Source organism: Wyeomyia smithii, chromosome 3, assembly GCF_029784165.1.
Source record: "Wyeomyia smithii strain HCP4-BCI-WySm-NY-G18 chromosome 3, ASM2978416v1, whole genome shotgun sequence".
Lineage (NCBI taxonomy): Eukaryota > Metazoa > Arthropoda > Insecta > Diptera > Culicidae > Wyeomyia > Wyeomyia smithii.
Window position 1 is genome coordinate 130091019 of NC_073696.1, and position 17191 is coordinate 130108209.

A 17191-nucleotide genomic window follows, 5' to 3' on the forward strand; every position below is an offset into this window, starting at 1 on the left:
ATGTGTGACTACAAAGCAAACTCCATCCATCTTGAAAAAGCGTAGTACCTATATGCAAACATAATATTGATACCAAACCACAAACTGGCGCCTGATTGTACGGTTGAGGTCCTGTTGACAAAATGATCTAGACGGTGCTCAAAACAACCACAGATTCTACTCGAGTGAAGCTATCAAAATGCCATTAAATGACATCATCATAAAATGTTTCCCGGAGAAGGCACTTCAAAAGGCACTTTTAAGCGTGACTGGTAGAGAAGCCTCGTTTGAGTTTACCAACATACCTACAGCAAATGAAACATAAATCTGAACTGCGGAAACATCAAAATTAAGCACATGTGTGTGAGCCAATGTGCTGCATAACTCCATCAACAGTAGAATCTCGCAACATGGTTATCCTGTCGTGTATGTTATTGTACACGTTTAGGTATTTTCCTGGATGACATAGCGATACTACATATAAGTAAATAACTCATAGCATTAACGGAATTGAAACTTTCATAGCTGAAGTGTATGATGATTCCATGGCAGTTTTAGGCTGTGAGCGAAGCGGTAAATCGGCACATTTTATTTTACGCATCCAGTTTTATTCAAGAGGTCAGTCTTGGCATACTCATCGTGTGTAACAAAGAGGCTCATATAATTTGCACAGAACACTGAAGCATGTTGAAAAAAACGGATGAGTTGATTATTTTTTTCGCGCGCTAAAAGCAAATGCACACTGTGTGAAGAAAGCAAAATACGCAACATCAGAAAGCTTGTATTGTAAAGAGTAAGCGCATAAAGCTCTCGCAGAGAGACTTACTCGATTGCAACTGATAAAATGTAGATAGCGCACATTGCTTACTCATTGATAGGGGCACTATGATGAAAATTTTAGGTGGGAAAACTTTCCTGACTGTTTCCTTAATAACCTGTTCTATAGCGCTTACGTAGGGCTCTGCGCTATGCTCACTGTGTTATGCTCACTGAGTTTTTTTACTATCACGGTGCAGGTCTATGATAAATTTAGCCCAGACACAGTAAATTTACTCAACAGCACGCAGCTCTGGCTCGCCTACTCATGTGTTTAGTTATATTCCACACTCCCTACGCGCAAAGGCATCGCTCAATAAGGTTGTGTTTTTTTTCTTGCTCATCAAAATTCCTACTTAAAAACTGATGTGATGCAATTTATGTGTTTATAAATACACAAAGATGAGTAGGGTAGGGAACGGCTTAAGCAGTAGCGCCTTTTTTAATCAGTCGAAGAAAACAGGCCTCAAACTCCTGCATTTTGATCAATATCGACAATTTCAATGATCGAAACGAAAACTTTGATTGTCTAGCTGTCTTACGAATATAAGAAATACCGTCAATCACAAAGAAATCTGTGAACAATTGCAATTGAAACAAATCGACCTATATTGCAGCCATTCAGGAGCCACTTCGGGTGCTGAAAAAAAACGCCTGCAAAACAGATGGAAACTGCTTAAAATAGGTTCGGGGTGATTGGAATAGTGTCCCTCGATTGGTAACTTTGATTGATGATTATTAAAGTTTGCTAACTTAGTTTTACAATCTGAAAATAAGTTCTGACAGAGAAAACGATAGAGAACAGATTGATATACTACTGTTTCAGTTTTACCCAACACATTCCGAGTATTTCGTCTGAATACACAGGCGGTTCCTAATGCTGCTTAGAATATGTTCCCTACCCTAAATGGACAAGACTGCAAGAGGTTATTCAAATCAACAAAGTCGGTGCTATTTATCATTCACATGTTCCAAACGGAATATTTTACTACATTAGCAATTATAACGTTATTGCCTTTGATATTTTGAATATATTTGGAGTAATTTTTCTCATGTTTTGGGTTTGCTTGTAACTCGAGTATTTGAAAATAAATTATAAGTTAATTGTTTTATGAGATTAATCACCAAAAGTAACTTGAAACATAAGATGTGAATTGGGATTTAGAACCTCAACTAAAGTTTTAGAATTTTTTCAAGGCTCTCTCAGAGGAAATTGAAAGTATGTATATGTTAGCTCTCTCCCTGTTCTTTATGTCAGTAATTTTTGTTTTGTTTATGCATTCTCAGTTCTATTCAAAATGACGTCGATACAAGGAGCCCTGTAATTGTACAATTGAACAATTCTAACAAAACTGCAAAAAAAATTAAGCAAAAAGCTCTCAGTAAACCATTGTAAAAGAAGGTAGTGAAAGACCGGCCATAGTAATGGACAAAAAACTTCGTTCTTCTTGTCTAAATTATGGTTCAAGTCCAGTAATTTAATTACCCTGATTGGCTAAATGAAAAAAAGTACATTCCAAAAGCTCATACCGGGAAAAATGAGAGATTATAGCTATTTAACCATTCCTATAAATTTCGGTGCCCCTAGCCATTACCAACACGCATCAACTTACGTGAGAGTGTCGTATAGAAATTGCTCGCTGGGTTCGTCGCTTTAACGTTTTGTTTACAAGGAACTCATTTAAGTCTCTGCAAAAAACGGTAATGGCTAGGGACACCAAATTCACAGGTATGGTTGAATAGCTATAATCTTTCATTTTTCCAGTGTCCAGTGTAACCAGTGTTATGAATCAAGATGTGTACCAGAAAGATTGTTTGAAGAAAATTTTGATTCTTCACAAACACCATGCCGATGTATGTGTTTTGGCCAGATAAAGCATCATCACATTACGGCAATAAATACAAACGTTCCTAAAACTTATTCTCAAAGAGCACATTGAGAGTATATAAGCCAATTGCATCAAATATACGAGATGTTTATATCCTCTCATTAATAGAAATTACAAACTTTGTTTAATGAATAAACTTTTGATTTACAAACAAATTTTTAGACCAGCAATGCTTTATGCTGTACCGATCTGGTCAAGTTGTTGTTTAACAAGGAAGAAAACGCTTCAAAGGATTCAGAATAATATTCTGAAAATGTCCTCCTTGGTTTGGTACACTCGAAATACATAGACTTACTGGTGTTGAAACATTGGAAGCTATGTCAAATAAATTTTTATAGCCAATAAGTTAACAATTAAGTTAGTTGTAAGTTTACTCTCCTTTTTTGACAAGTAGGTTTTAATCGCTAGGAATGATAAGTCCTAATTGCGAAAGTAAACAAATCCTAACAATTGAAATTACAATTTTTCTAACAGTGTTGAGAATTCACCATTTGTGATTGGACACACATACTCATTATTTACTAATATTTATCATAAATACTTAAACTACTAACAACCCCCCCTTATTTAAAAAAAAACTTAATTTAATCCACCTAGCGGTCAGACTCAGCCTTTCTCATTAAAACTTATTATTTGTAAAAATAGATTTACATGAATGCATAAATCCAATAAAGGTATATTCACTCTTTGAGTTCTAAAATTTTGATGTTGTAATTAAAGTATAAAATAAGAAATTTGACGTAATGTTAGTGCTTAAGAAATAGCGAAATAAAAGAAATGACTCTCAATTTCGAACAATTTAATCACGAGCGATACCGGGAACGTTCAAATAGTACGATGCCACATTTAAATTATGTTGATGCCATATATATTGATCAAAGCAGGTATAGTATTGAAGAGTCTTTGAATTTCTTTTCTTTCCAAAACTTTTGAACAGCGATTCAAATTGTTATGAAGTTTGTTATTTGTAAGTTTGAGAGATGACTCGTTTGTATGACACTAGTTATGTTCAAATAAGTCGTGTAATACATGAGATTATAGACTTTCGTTGTTTTACAAATTGAAACATAACGGTTGCTTAAATTTGATTACAATCAAATGAAAAGGTAACGTATAGGATAGCCAAACTTTGAAACCACGTGTTCAATCATAATTCATCAGTTAACCCTTATCAAGTCCGTTCATCAGGAGCGGGGGCCTAGTGTGGTTGGTAACGTCTCCGTCAACCGCGTTCGACGCCTGGGTTCGAATCCCACCGCCGACATAGGTGTCGATGGTTGTGAGGTGGCGTGATCCACTCGCAACCAACCCAACTGGTCTAGATTCAATCCTAGCCGACACCGGGAGATTTTCTGAGGCGAAAAATCTCTGGGATCACGCCTTCCATCGCATGAGGAAGTAAAGCCGTTGGCGCCGGTCCGTTAATAAACGGGTCGTGAGTTAGGGTCCTGGGTGTGGAGTCGCCTCCCTGAGCGTCGGTGATTGGCCACAACAGTGGCGGAACTAGACCGACGGAAAATAAGCGAGAATAAAAAAAAAAAAGCCCGTTCATCTGATATCAATATTGTTCAAATCGGTTGTGTAGTTTCTAAGATAATGAAGTTTCGTAATTTCCACATTTCGATACATTACAGACGAAGTTACAGTCCGATTACAGCAAAATTCAATAGGGTGTTATGAGGTTATGAGCTAGACCTTTCATTTGATACTAATTCTGTGGAAATCGGGTCAACCATCTGAGTCTTCGGAATATATTTGTTTTCATAGCTGGATTTCACATTTTTAAACATAACAATGATCCCTTTGCAAAAAAAAATCATTAGGGTCTTATGGGGCAACAAGACCTTCCATATGACACTTTTATGAGAATCGGTCCAGCCATCTCTGAGAAACATGAGTGAGATTAAATAGTCTCAAGAACACGTTTCTTTCCATAACTTCTGAACCAATGTTCAATGTTCAATCTTCATTTTTTTTTCACTTTTGAACCATATGTTCAATCATAACGAAATTTAAAAGTTAAGGGTTCTGGAGACAACCCGATCATTTGAAACCAGTTTTATTGAAATCGGTTGTGTGGTTTCTGAGATATTGATGTTTCGTGGTTTTTACATTTTGATACATAACCTCTAAACTAAAAATCCGATTACGATGAAATTCAATAGCAACCTATGGCGCAACTAGACCTTTCATTTGCAAATAATTTTATGAAAATCGGTCCTGCCATCTCTGAGAAAAGTGAGTGAGAAAAAAAAGTTGCACATACACACACATACACACATACACACATACATACATACATACAGAAAATGCTCAGTTCGTCGAAAGGGGTCGAGTGGTATATGACATTCGGCCATTGGGACCACTTTTATACCTTTGGTTTTTCCAGTGATTGCTATACCTTTCTAGGAGAAAGGCAAAAACAAACAAACTTTCCTGAACAACCATTCGACCCCATTTGTATCCAATATACACAACCCACCGGATCTGTCTCAGTTTCGTCCAATCGAAAATTTCCTGGCGATTTTATGTTCTTTGGTGTACAAAAATAACTGGATGGAGAGTAATGAACTGCAAACAATTGATTGGTACAATCAAGAAATGCATTCGAAAAGTCAACGAGAAGGCCGTACATCGCTTTAGTTGCGGCATCATTAAAAAGCTTCATCGGAAAGCCGGTTACGGACCTTTCTCAAATGTTCATTAATTTTCGATGGTTATGAATGTATTTCCATGAGAAATAAATCGGATGTTCATTAACTGCCCTCAAACGTAAAGAATCACACTGCCAAAAACGTACAACTGAGTAAAACGCAGTACCTAGACGCAGCTAGACCACTGCATTTTTTGCATTTTTTTCCTTCTCATTGATTCAATCAAAAAACAAAAATTTAAAACATACATCCATTCGAGGTAAATATAGAATAAATAAATAGTTAAATAAATTAAGTCGAAAAGACACGCATTTTACTGAGTCAAACACGTGAGCAAGGTTTCATTCAAATTAAAAATGGTAGATTAACCTCAATATCGTTTTTCATAGTTTGTCACAGTTTTGTGAATGCGCGAAAACATTGAATAAGGTAAACTTTATTTTACTGGGTACAATTGCAGTTATACAAAATAGAATTATACAAATTGTCAATTGGAACCACAACCACAGTATAATTCGCACGTATTCCCACGGCAAATCCCGGGCAACCAGAAAAGGGCGCAGGATAGGCAAATGCAGTGGCATAATAAAATAAGCTAGCAGGATGTTACTTCCGTTCGCCGCTATCATCGTTTTGTCAAGCTTGTTAGGGATAGGTCATGAAAGACGTCCGAAAGTTGGAGAAAAAGAATAAATTACTTGGGTTTCAACATTGAACTTTGGATTTTTCGATAACTCCTAATTTGTAACTTTCCTGAAAACGAGTCGTCTTTTTCGAACAGCTCCTAACAAGTAAATGTGACTTCGTAGCGACGATAGACGCACGACAAACTGAATACTGGAAAGGAATATCACTTTATATTTTCGCCATGTCTGTGTTGTTAGCAAACGACAACCGCTGCCAGCAGTCGTAATGAGGCAAAGACTTGAAAAGATTAGAAAAAAGAAAAACATTCGTGATCCAGCTCACGACTATATATTTTTGCAGCGATTTTTCCCTAATGATGGTAATGCTTCAAAGTATAATTTTGAAATCCTCGCATGGCATTAGGATGGAGGTAGTGAATGTTGTGTTTATATAACATTTACATTAACTTAATGGAGGTACACTGTGTTTTGTAAAGATCGGATTTCAGTTTTTATGCTACATGATCTATGAAAAAACCGTCGAAACATTTTCAGAATAAAAATTAACGTGCATAGTCTATTATTTTACATCCAAAGTTAATAAAACAACCTTACAAAAAAACAACTTTCTATTCGCGATGGTTAAATTGTTCATTATATTTGTGCATTTGTATTTTATTTATTATGGTCAATGATGCGCCAGTAAGAATATGTTGTCTTCAAATTCTACGAAAATTGGAAAACTATGACATTGTATTGCCTAGCCGTTCTCAAAACAATTTACTAATAATATTTTTTATAATTTATGAAATATGATAGTTTTACATTTTTGTTGTCCAATCAATATTTTTCATTCGGGAATAAGTAGTTACCGATGAAACATGTCTATTTTCATGTGTTTCCTTATTTTTATAAAAGTAGTACTGAATTTTTGATCAACTCTAGTATGGTATATGTGCATCAACACAAGCAAAATCCTTTCTAACAGAAACAGCATATAAACTGTATCGCGATTTCCCAGTTTGTATTTGCTTCTGCAAGGAAAATCTTCCGCTTGAAAACAACTAGGGCAATGAAACTGTTCGGTGTAGCTTGCTGATACGAGGTTTAGCAGCATGACATGAATATACATGAATGCAATCTGTATAGTCGTTCTCCTAAAATCAGTTATACTAGTTTAAAATAGCTCATATCGAAACTCCCGCTTGATACTGTTTCAAGTGCTTGTTGAAATAACAGAGATTTCGTCTTGAAGTTTCTCTGAACTTAGCCGTCACTATTTTAAATATAAACTGACGCATAAAATTAGCTAATGAAATTATATGTCCGAAATTCTCATCCAAGAAAGGAGAAATCGTTAAAAATAAGTATTAATCTAAACATATAAAAACGCAGTCCTGTCTGTCTGTCTGATCTATATAGGGTCGGAAACTATTGCACCGATCGGCGTGAAATTTTGTAAAAAGGGGTTTTAAAGACCGAGAATGGTTACTCAGATAGTTCGAGACCCCTCCCTCTTCCGTAAGGGAGTAAAGGGGTAAAATGCTGCACATCTTCAGAACTAATCAAGTAAATGGAAACAAATTTTGCATGTTTTGAAAGCCAAAATATTCTTCCATGAAAAAAAAAACATATCTAGGAATTAAATCTAAATAATAAGTTTTGTAGTGCTTAAGCTTTTATTTGATATATTTAAAAAATGCGCCGTAATTAGGATTGTGAGAAGATTCAATTTTTCTATAATATGTTTTTCTATCATTCCGAACCCATTGTGCGAGAAAAGAAGCTCCGTTTTGAGTCGATGTTCTTCCATTGGGCTGTAGTTTTTAGGTTCTGTTTGTTTATGCAATAATGCAATAGTTTGCAGAATTTGAGGTTTTTGGAAACAAAAATCTTGTATTCAGACACTGCTCAAATTGTAAAATAATTACTCTCGGATTGCTCTTGAAGTTACACGATGGAATGAGAGGTTATTTTTGAAGCCAACAAGAGAGTGAATGAATGTCAACAAACCCACGTGATACTTTATGTTCAACTTTTTTTAAAGGTGTCCTTTAAAAGAGTTAAATTACCAAGGAGTCGAATGTAGTTTGAAACCAAATAAATATTATATTTCATCATTAATTTTTTCTGAATTTTACTGGAGAAAGCAGCAGCTACCCAAAAAACTCTTAACTTTTGAATTTCATGAAGATTAGACATGTGGTTCAGAAGTTATTCACAGAAACGTGTTCTGGAGAGTGTTTAAACTCACTCATGCTTCTCAGAGATGGCTGGACCGATTTCCACAAAATTAGTGTCAAATGAAAGATCTAGCTGCCTCATAACACCCTATTGAATTTCACTGTAATCGGTTTGTAACTTTGTCTGTAATGTATCAAAATGTGAAAATCACGAAACTTTATTATCTTAGAAACTACACAACCGATTTGAACAATATTGGTATCAAATGAACGGGCTAGTTAAAGGATAACTGATGAAATATGATGGTTGAACACGAGGCTTAAAAGTTGTGAAAAGAATGTCATATTTGAAATAGAAAAAAAATCCTATTATAAATAATCGAATCTAAAATGATATTTAATCGAATGATATATAATCGAGTCCAACTTAAATATGAGTACAGTTACGTTTCGATCAAAAACAAATTTCGCGTCATATATTTGAAACATATTTATTTCATGTTATTTGTATGTGTTAATATGTGTTTGAATGTTATGTTTTAAATGTTAGGTATGGTTTAACTGTTGGCCACCAAAAATTCGTTATTTAGGATGAAAAATAAATCCAGCAAATGTTATCAAGGTGCTTTTTTTTCTGAAAATTGCAGTGTTCGTGTGAATCTATTTTAGCAAATAAAAAGTTTGAATGAGAAAGGCTGGTTCTCACCGATAGGGGGAATAATTTGAGTTTTTTTTTTTGTTTATACCAGAGCAACAACATAAAACGCATTCTTGGGAAATTACATTGAGTGAAACTACTAATAAGCTCGATGATTGGTTAGATGATGATAATTCAGAATTAAAATTTAGATGATGAAACATAGAGTTTTTTTGGTAGGATACCTCAGGGCCCGAAATACAACTCTAAGTCCCAATTCGTTATATCCTCGCTCAGCGAAACTTGCCATACATGCTACATGTTGATAGCTATTTGGTAAGCATCAAGGTGCCCATTTAACAGCGAAGCGAATCTCTGATAAAAAAAACATGTTAGTTTTAGTTATAGATTTAGTTTCAGCTTGTAGTCGGCAGCGAGGAAAAAAAATTTCCATTAGCTTATAAGATATTTTAGACCATAAAGCATTAGATATAATTGACTCCGTAAAACATTAAATTTTATTGTGCCGTGTCAAATGAATGTTGTGAACAAAAAAAATCCAGTTGTGTAAACATAAACAGTAATGCATGCATAAAAAAAACTGATGGACTGGAGCAAAAGTTCTCAGTTTTTTTGGTCGACCGAGCACTTTTTCAAGCCAAAATATAGGGCGGAGCACCTGCTTTATTTTGCAATCAATGAGTCAATTGGGGAATTTTCTCTCATTGGTTCAAAAATACAGATACTTCGACAAATATTTTAGTTTAAAAAAGTATTCCGCCGAGTTAAAAATCTGGAAAGCTGACAGAAAAAAAAGTGGGTTGCAAAAGTGTCCGCCTCCTCGTGGCGCAACCTGGGTAACGCTTAAAGGACTCAACAAAATTCGCTTGCTTGATGCGAATCCTATCTAAACCCCCAAGCTCCTCCAATTCCGTAGTACCTACGGCAGTGGCAATAAGTTGGCGACCTCTTATTAAATAAGTACCACATCATCACCAATATCCTTTCAAATATCCCCAAGCTACAGTAAAGATGGCTGATGACAACTGTCGGGCCCACTACAGCTATATTTCATGTAAATTGAAGTGCATAATTCATACAAATGTTGAGACTAACGTGAGTTGCTTTGAAATAGAACTGATTACTCTTGTACGATTCGTCAAACTAATAGGGTAACCGCTCCTATATTCATCTCAGTACCTATATTCATCTCATCACGCCTTTTGGATCAATTTATCGTCAAATTTTACTATATTTTCAACGTACAACTTTCAACCACTTGACAAAATCGAGAAGCAAATAGATTTACTTTCAAACATTTGTAGAAATTTGACGATAAATTGGACAAATGAGAGAAATAAGATGAATATAGGTGCAGCTGGCTGTTGAGATGAATAATGGAGCAGTTCCCCTATGTTTTCTCTAGAAATAGTTTTTGCGAGATAATGCCAAAGCTATGCAAATACTTAAATTATAAGGAAATAAACATGTTATTTTCAAAAACCTTGCCAAACGAGAATAAAATACAGCTGTACACACTACGTAGGATGTATAACATTTATCAGATAGTGAACATCATCAAAAATTAACGCCAACGTCATTGTTATGAGAGCTCCATTATCTTTTCGTTTCCAGTTTGTGCAATAACCAAATAATACGTTGCTTTTATTCAATTGTTTGCACACGCATGCAGTAGTTATTAGTAGATTCTTCAATCTTCGCTGCAAGGTATTGTAAATTAGCTTACACTACCTAGCCATCCCTTGAACCTTACATAATTAACTCTACCTAGAGTTATTACCTTTTATTTTTAAAGAAAACATTTAAAAGATGTTTTTACAATCCAAATGCAGGTTCTGCACTGGTTTACATGAACAATTTTGGTTGCTTCGATTCACTAAAAACAAAATCTGTTGTCGTTTTATTTATTCATAATGTATAGTGAGACCACCAATCTAATATTGAAAATGTTCTAATAAAAAAATAAGCGGCCTCGAGGTTTAACAACTAAATCGTCGTATGCTTAGTAGGATCGTAGGAATCACATTGATGCAACATCCAAAAATGCTAGAAACTCACATAGTCACTTTAAGCCAACTATCATTTTACTACTCGAAGACTAATAAGTTCGAAAATATATAAATATAGTATATTGAATTTACAATGATACGGTGCACGAATTTTGACACAATTTGATAAAAATTCATCGACCTTTACAGTATCGCGTGCACTGTTTCCAATTATTCAAGTAGAACAATACAGCCAGGCCATTCATAGTATTTATTGCATAACATATATATTCGAGTGTTTCGAAACAGTAATGTAACAACTGATAAGATTACTTCCATTCACAAGAGGCGGAGATTATATTGTACGAGCTTATAGCGCTTGTAGATCTTTCTTGCTGTCGCCTAACCACAAATGAAAAAATAAATTGCGGTTACTCATGGTTGAGAAATAAATGTGCAACTATTTTAAATCGATTATAAGTTTAACGGGCTACGGCTGATATTAAAACTGATGGAAAAAGCCATGTATGCACTTAAATACAAAACAGATGTTTTAAGTACGACTTAATTGATGACCTACCGTTTACTTTTTAGTGTCGTTTGTTAATCCGCTGTTGACTGAATAATCTCACAAACCAACCATTCAAAACACCAGGCGCCTCCACTTGAGAAAACACAATATGAAATCACCGCTAGTCTTCATCAAATGCGCAGATAATTGGATTGCAAAATACTTTTAAATTCTATTCACATCTCACATTGCTATATCGTTCATCATCTTGCTTGTAAAAATGTATCTAATTCCCCGTGCGAAGTAGATACGATGTTTTCCTTAGCACTATCCTTTAAACGAAATACGCTACACACATCCTTTAGTCGAAAACTTGGACGAGTCAAATCTATGAGTAGCACGTTTACATCGGAACACAGTCAACAATCTACTGGCAACGTATTCCTCGTCAGCCGGGAAAGTAAGTCCGACAAGTAATGTAGCTTCTTTCGTTGCCAACGAAAAAACTGCGCGAGAAAATTCTGCTATCTTCCTTATCACTTATCACTTTGTATACAGTGTTATTTCTTGTCTCACACCTGTGCAACCACCTACAACAAGACAGAATCTCGGCACGAGTGCCATAGGTAAAGGCACCGACAGATTGACTATTTTTCCATAATTCGTACACACCGAAAATGGATAAACCCATATATAAAAAACTCGTGGCTACCACAGCAAACACGCCGATAAACAACCGCCACTCTTGCAAGTAAGAACCGAACCCCAATTTTGTTTTTCTACCTTTACTTTTACTTAACCAGAAAAGAAGAAACAGGAAAAATCGAATATACGATGGTAGCACGCGACTGTATGTTCTAAATGTAGCTCTGCAGGGAGAGCGAAAATTGTCACCATGCTATTCGTTAGCCCCGGGTAGACACGATGAGTTCGCTAGAGAGATGAAAGAAAACTAGCGAAAATCACGTTGATGGTTTCCCACAAAAACGCGCGCGCTTTTGCTTCTTCACTTTGGTTTAGCTGTGTTCGGTTTTTCGCGACGAAGGTAACGAATGCCAACAATATAGCCCTGCTCTGCAGTGATTGGGAGTGAAATAGCATAGCAGTATGGGAAATGCGGTCTTTCCGCGCCGGCTGTGGATAGCAAACTATCAAAGTGGGCCAAAAATAACGCCGTAGTGAAGATCCCTCTCTGAATGACAAAGCTCAGCTTGTCCGACCACCCTCCCTATTATTTTGTTCACCACCTTTCTGGTCATTCAGCAGAATTTGTTAGTAATCCGACCCACTTGCATTTAAACGCCAACCATCCATCCCTCAGTACTGCCTTTAATCGCAATCTACGCTGCTGGGCACAGTTGCTCTATCGCGACCCGAGTACTGTACAATACAGTATGGTAAACGGGTGCTATTTTGTATCGGTACTAGCTATAGCAATGAAAATATATGAACTTGCACTTTGATTCAATCCCAGGCAGAGCCGGATTTACGATTCTAGGAGCCTGGGGCCGGGTCTTTTGTGAAGGCCCAAAATAAAATGAAACTGTTTTTTTTGTTCACACGCTAATATTCAAAATAAAAATAAAACAAAAAGGAAAATTTTTAGAACAACTTATTACAAGGTTTCTATGCTAAAAACTTATCATTTATATAAACAACACTCAATTCCTTTAGTACATCATTCACGTGAGTCAACAAAGTTTGGCATAATTGACAGAATCAGATGGCACGCAATGCAAATTGTTCAAAATCAAATTGTACAAATGCAATTTATATGAAATATTCTCTATATACTGAAACTGAGCAGTTCAAAAAAAAATGTCCCAGTTTTAATACATTTTTTTAATTGTCATTTTTGATTTGGCTGAAACTTTGCACAGTTTCTTTGGGCAAAAAATGCCATTTTGTGCTATTGGTTTAATTTTTTGGAACACGACTCATTTTTGAAAAGCTATTGAAAAATGTTATTTTGGGAAGGTATTGATGATTACAAATATTTTCAGAGCCAAAACTGTATGTTTGATCGGTGTGAAGTCTTCGGCCAAGTTGTAGATAATAATTTTGTCTTTCCGAAACAAATATACACTCTAAAATAATATATATTTAATTTTTTAAAAAATAAGTTTAGAAAATAATTAGAAATTAATTATCTAAAAAAGCTCGTTTTCTGAAAATCTTATTTTTTATAAAGACTCCAAAATAATTTCTAAACAATGGAGACTGCCCGATCATAGAGCCCGATTTTTTTACTTCACTTGTATGATACAGTGACGTAATCTGAAATTATTTCTGAGGCGAAAAGGGAAAAAATCTTGAGAAGCAAAAAAAATAAATTAAACATTGATTATTTTCACTTAGTTCGAACATGTCACAAACATGCCAGAAGTGGCATAAATGGTAACAAATATTCCAGGAGGGATGGTAAAGGTAAGATTCGAAATAAACATTAAAAATTAACACCAAAAAAATAAAATTCCGGATAGTCGAGTCCGACCTGTACTTAGCTACGAAAAATAATTATATTTACTCATTGAATAGTTTATAGAGTGCATTTACCAAAATCAGTGCCCTTTGTAGAAATGAAAACTTGCAAAAATTGTTGTAAGTTTGCCAAACATGTTCCTTTTTAGAATAAACAAACAAAAAAAGCGAAGCCTTGATGCTACATTCCGATTCGGAACTTGACCTTCTGTTTGTTATACACAGACTTCGCAGCCAACTCTTTAGTGTACAGGACAATTGCGGGGCTAGCGCTACGATCCTACTGACACTTATAGTCTCTCCCGAGCCGGGACTCGAACATACGACGACTGGCTTGTTAGGAGGCCTCGAGACCAGCTAGGAGGCTTTTAGAATAAACACCACGTCAATAATTTATTGAATCTGCTATTTTTTACTCTCACGTAGTTGACGAGGAGTCATGATTTTTAAAATGGATGATCTCCTGATCATTAGAGCTGCTTTCGTCAAGTTTCTTTGTGTCAACTAAATTTGTTCTTAATTCAACTATTTCATATTTTTGTCATTATTTTTTAACTGCTGAACTTATTTAGAGAGTAGCGAGTGTGCGAAGATTTTAAATATAAGTTTCACACAGCACTTGGGGAAAACGCCAACTGTCAACAGGCCATTCTAAGTTCTAGTGATGTTCAAAATTGATTACAGTTAAAATCATGTTGGTATGAGCGTATCGGCGTCTTAGGAAATTTCCAAAATTTTAAACGGTTGTGGTTTGTCATTATTAGATTTCTGTTTTGCTTGCTTATTGACACTTCGTTTTTTAAATACATTACATGTTTTATCTTTCCATCCACAACATAACTGGAAAAATTAAAAAGATTTATTTACGCTTTTATAAATTATTAAGATATTATGATAAATTATATAAATTAAAGGACAAAAGATATGTTTAATAAAGTTTAATTGACTAGCTTACTAAACTATAGCGAAGCTTAAAAATGTAATAAATTTGAAAACATAAAAAATTACTTTCTAGCACACTATACTCCTATTGGTTACATTTTTATTTTGGTTAGCTACAAACAACTCTAATGAGAAACAAGTTTAAGATACCTAATGAACATTAAAATAACGTTTGAAACGAGTTTCGTAAATGACCAGTTTTAGAATATTTCATATTGAGCCCTCTGTTGCCCAAAAAAGTCCCAGAAGGTCGTTTTTGACCAAAATATTTTTTTCGAAATAACACTAGATCTCAACGTTTTAAGTATTTTCAAGACATTTGGCATCGAAAAAAAAGTTTCGATTTTTACAATACTCTTCCTCTCTTGGTAGATTTTCGAGGGTCGAAAAATCACAACTTTGAGCGCTTTGAGGCACTCCTAAATCAGGTCCGATTAAGCTGAAATTTTGCATAGAAGGTTTTTGGGTCAATAAACAAAATATAGGGTAGAAAACATATTCTAAGCAGCTTCAGGAACCGCCTGTGTATTGAGACGAAATACACGAAGTGTGTTGGGTGAAATTCAAGCAGAAGAATATTAATCTGTTCTCTATCCTTTTCTCTGTCAGATCTCGTTTTCAGAATGTAAAACTAAGTTCGCAAATTTTAACAATAATCACTATTCCAATCATCCCGAACCTATTTTAAGCAGTTTCCATCTGTTTTGCAGGCGTTTTTTTTTCAGCATTCGAAGTGGCTCCTGAATGGCTGCAATATAGGTCGATTTGTTTCGATTATTGTTTGTACACAGATTTTTTTGTGATTAATGGTATTTCTTATATTCGTAAGACAGCAAGGCAATCAAAGTTTTCGTTCCAATCAATGAAATTGTCGATATTGATCAAAATTCAGGAGTTTAAGGTCTGTTTTCCTCGACTGATTAAAACAGGCGCCACTGCCGTTCCTTACCCTACATACGGTTTTTAAAATTCGATGATGATTTTTTTCCATACAGTCTTTGCCACCCTAACTATTTGCTTTAAAATATGTTACCTGGATTGAAATTACACACATTCATAGAAATGCAAATGCAGAAACCTGTAAAGCAGGTATTAGACAAAGCAAATATTTGCTGTTTTTCAATACAAATTTTATTTTGTGCAAATAAAAATTGTACCAAAAATAGCAAATATTTGCGTCGTTTAATACCTGCTTAAGTCTGCTGTTTGTGATTCAAATACCGTTGAATTTGATTTTTAACCGGACTTTTCCGGATTCCGGAAACATTACCCGGTCCAGATCGCTCCGGTCTGGTCCGGTCCGGAAATCGGACATTGAAGCCGGAAAAACTTCGGACCGGACTCTCTGGAACATAACCATTGATATACAGTCAGGTTTTTTACGCGGTTTTTTTTTAACGGATTTTTTACGAGGTTTTTTAAGCGGATTTTTAAATTAACGCGGTTTTTTTACACGGATTTTTCAATAAATGCGTTTTTTACGCGGTTTTTTACGTCGTAAGGCACTAATTTAAAAAAAATCACAGGTTTTCGAGTTAACGCGGGTCGGGAATCAAAAACTTTTGAGTATTTATTGAGTAAAAGACTTAGTCAATCGCGAATTAACGCGGATTTTTGAAATAAAGCATTTTTTCTACGCGCATTTTCGACCTAACGCCGATATTTACACGATTTTTCAAAGAGGTATGTATCCCACGCGTAAAAAAAAAACCTGACAGTAAACGAAAAAATGAAAAGGGGCGCCAAAATAAAATAAGTTTTCGCCTGCAGCTCGAATCAGTCTTGACTTGACCCTTGGAATGTTGGAATGTTGTTGAAATTTGGAAGTAGCCGCCATATGAGAGGGAGGCCGAAAGTTGGAGAAGGTAAATTCCGGGCGGTGGACCCGACCGCGGGCATTTCTTTTAAGTAGCGCATCCACTAGCGCGACAAAGCGTAACTGGGCGTCGGTTTCATGCTTCTAAGGGGGCCAAATAAAGCGTGTCATTAGGTGGAGGCCCATTACTGACTGTCTGCGTATTAAGGATAATGTGCAGATTCTTCAAACACTGCCTTGTCAACGTGTAACACGACAAACGATAAAACCAACGAAGTAAAGGAGGAGTTCAACGAGCTCCTCTAGAAAGATCGTCATAGAAAATATGAACGCGCAAATCGCTATTTTGCACGTCAAACGACGATTATCTCGTGGTAGGCGAAATTCGGGCCGGGCTGTCCGAGATCTCGAGATCGAAAAGACAGATACGTCTCTACAGCCAGAGGCTATCAGCGGAAGTAGAGTGCCTGTAAATAACTATAGTGGCGCCGCGTCATCCAAAGTAACGCTTGGAAGCTACGTATCCGCAAGGTTACAGAGTCTGCTTCGATAAGCGGGTGGTCGTGGGTTCGAATCTTAGTAGAATCAGGCCATTTGGTTGTCAAAGCATAGGTTTATTCTCAAACCCAGGCTCCCCACCACATACCC

At 35.7% G+C, this 17191-nt stretch overlaps 1 protein-coding gene across 2 annotated transcripts in view; it reads right to left on the reverse strand.

Annotated features, from left to right (window-relative positions):
- Positions 1-12438, reverse strand: part of LOC129730582 (arylalkylamine N-acetyltransferase 1-like) — a 106115-nt gene extending 93677 nt beyond the window's left edge. For both annotated transcript variants that reach the window (XM_055690023.1, XM_055690024.1), the window contains exon 1: positions 11374-12438. The gene's annotated coding sequence lies outside the window, so the exon portion shown is untranslated. The remainder of the gene's footprint in view (positions 1-11373) is intronic.
- Positions 12439-17191: the final 4753 nt, after the last annotated feature.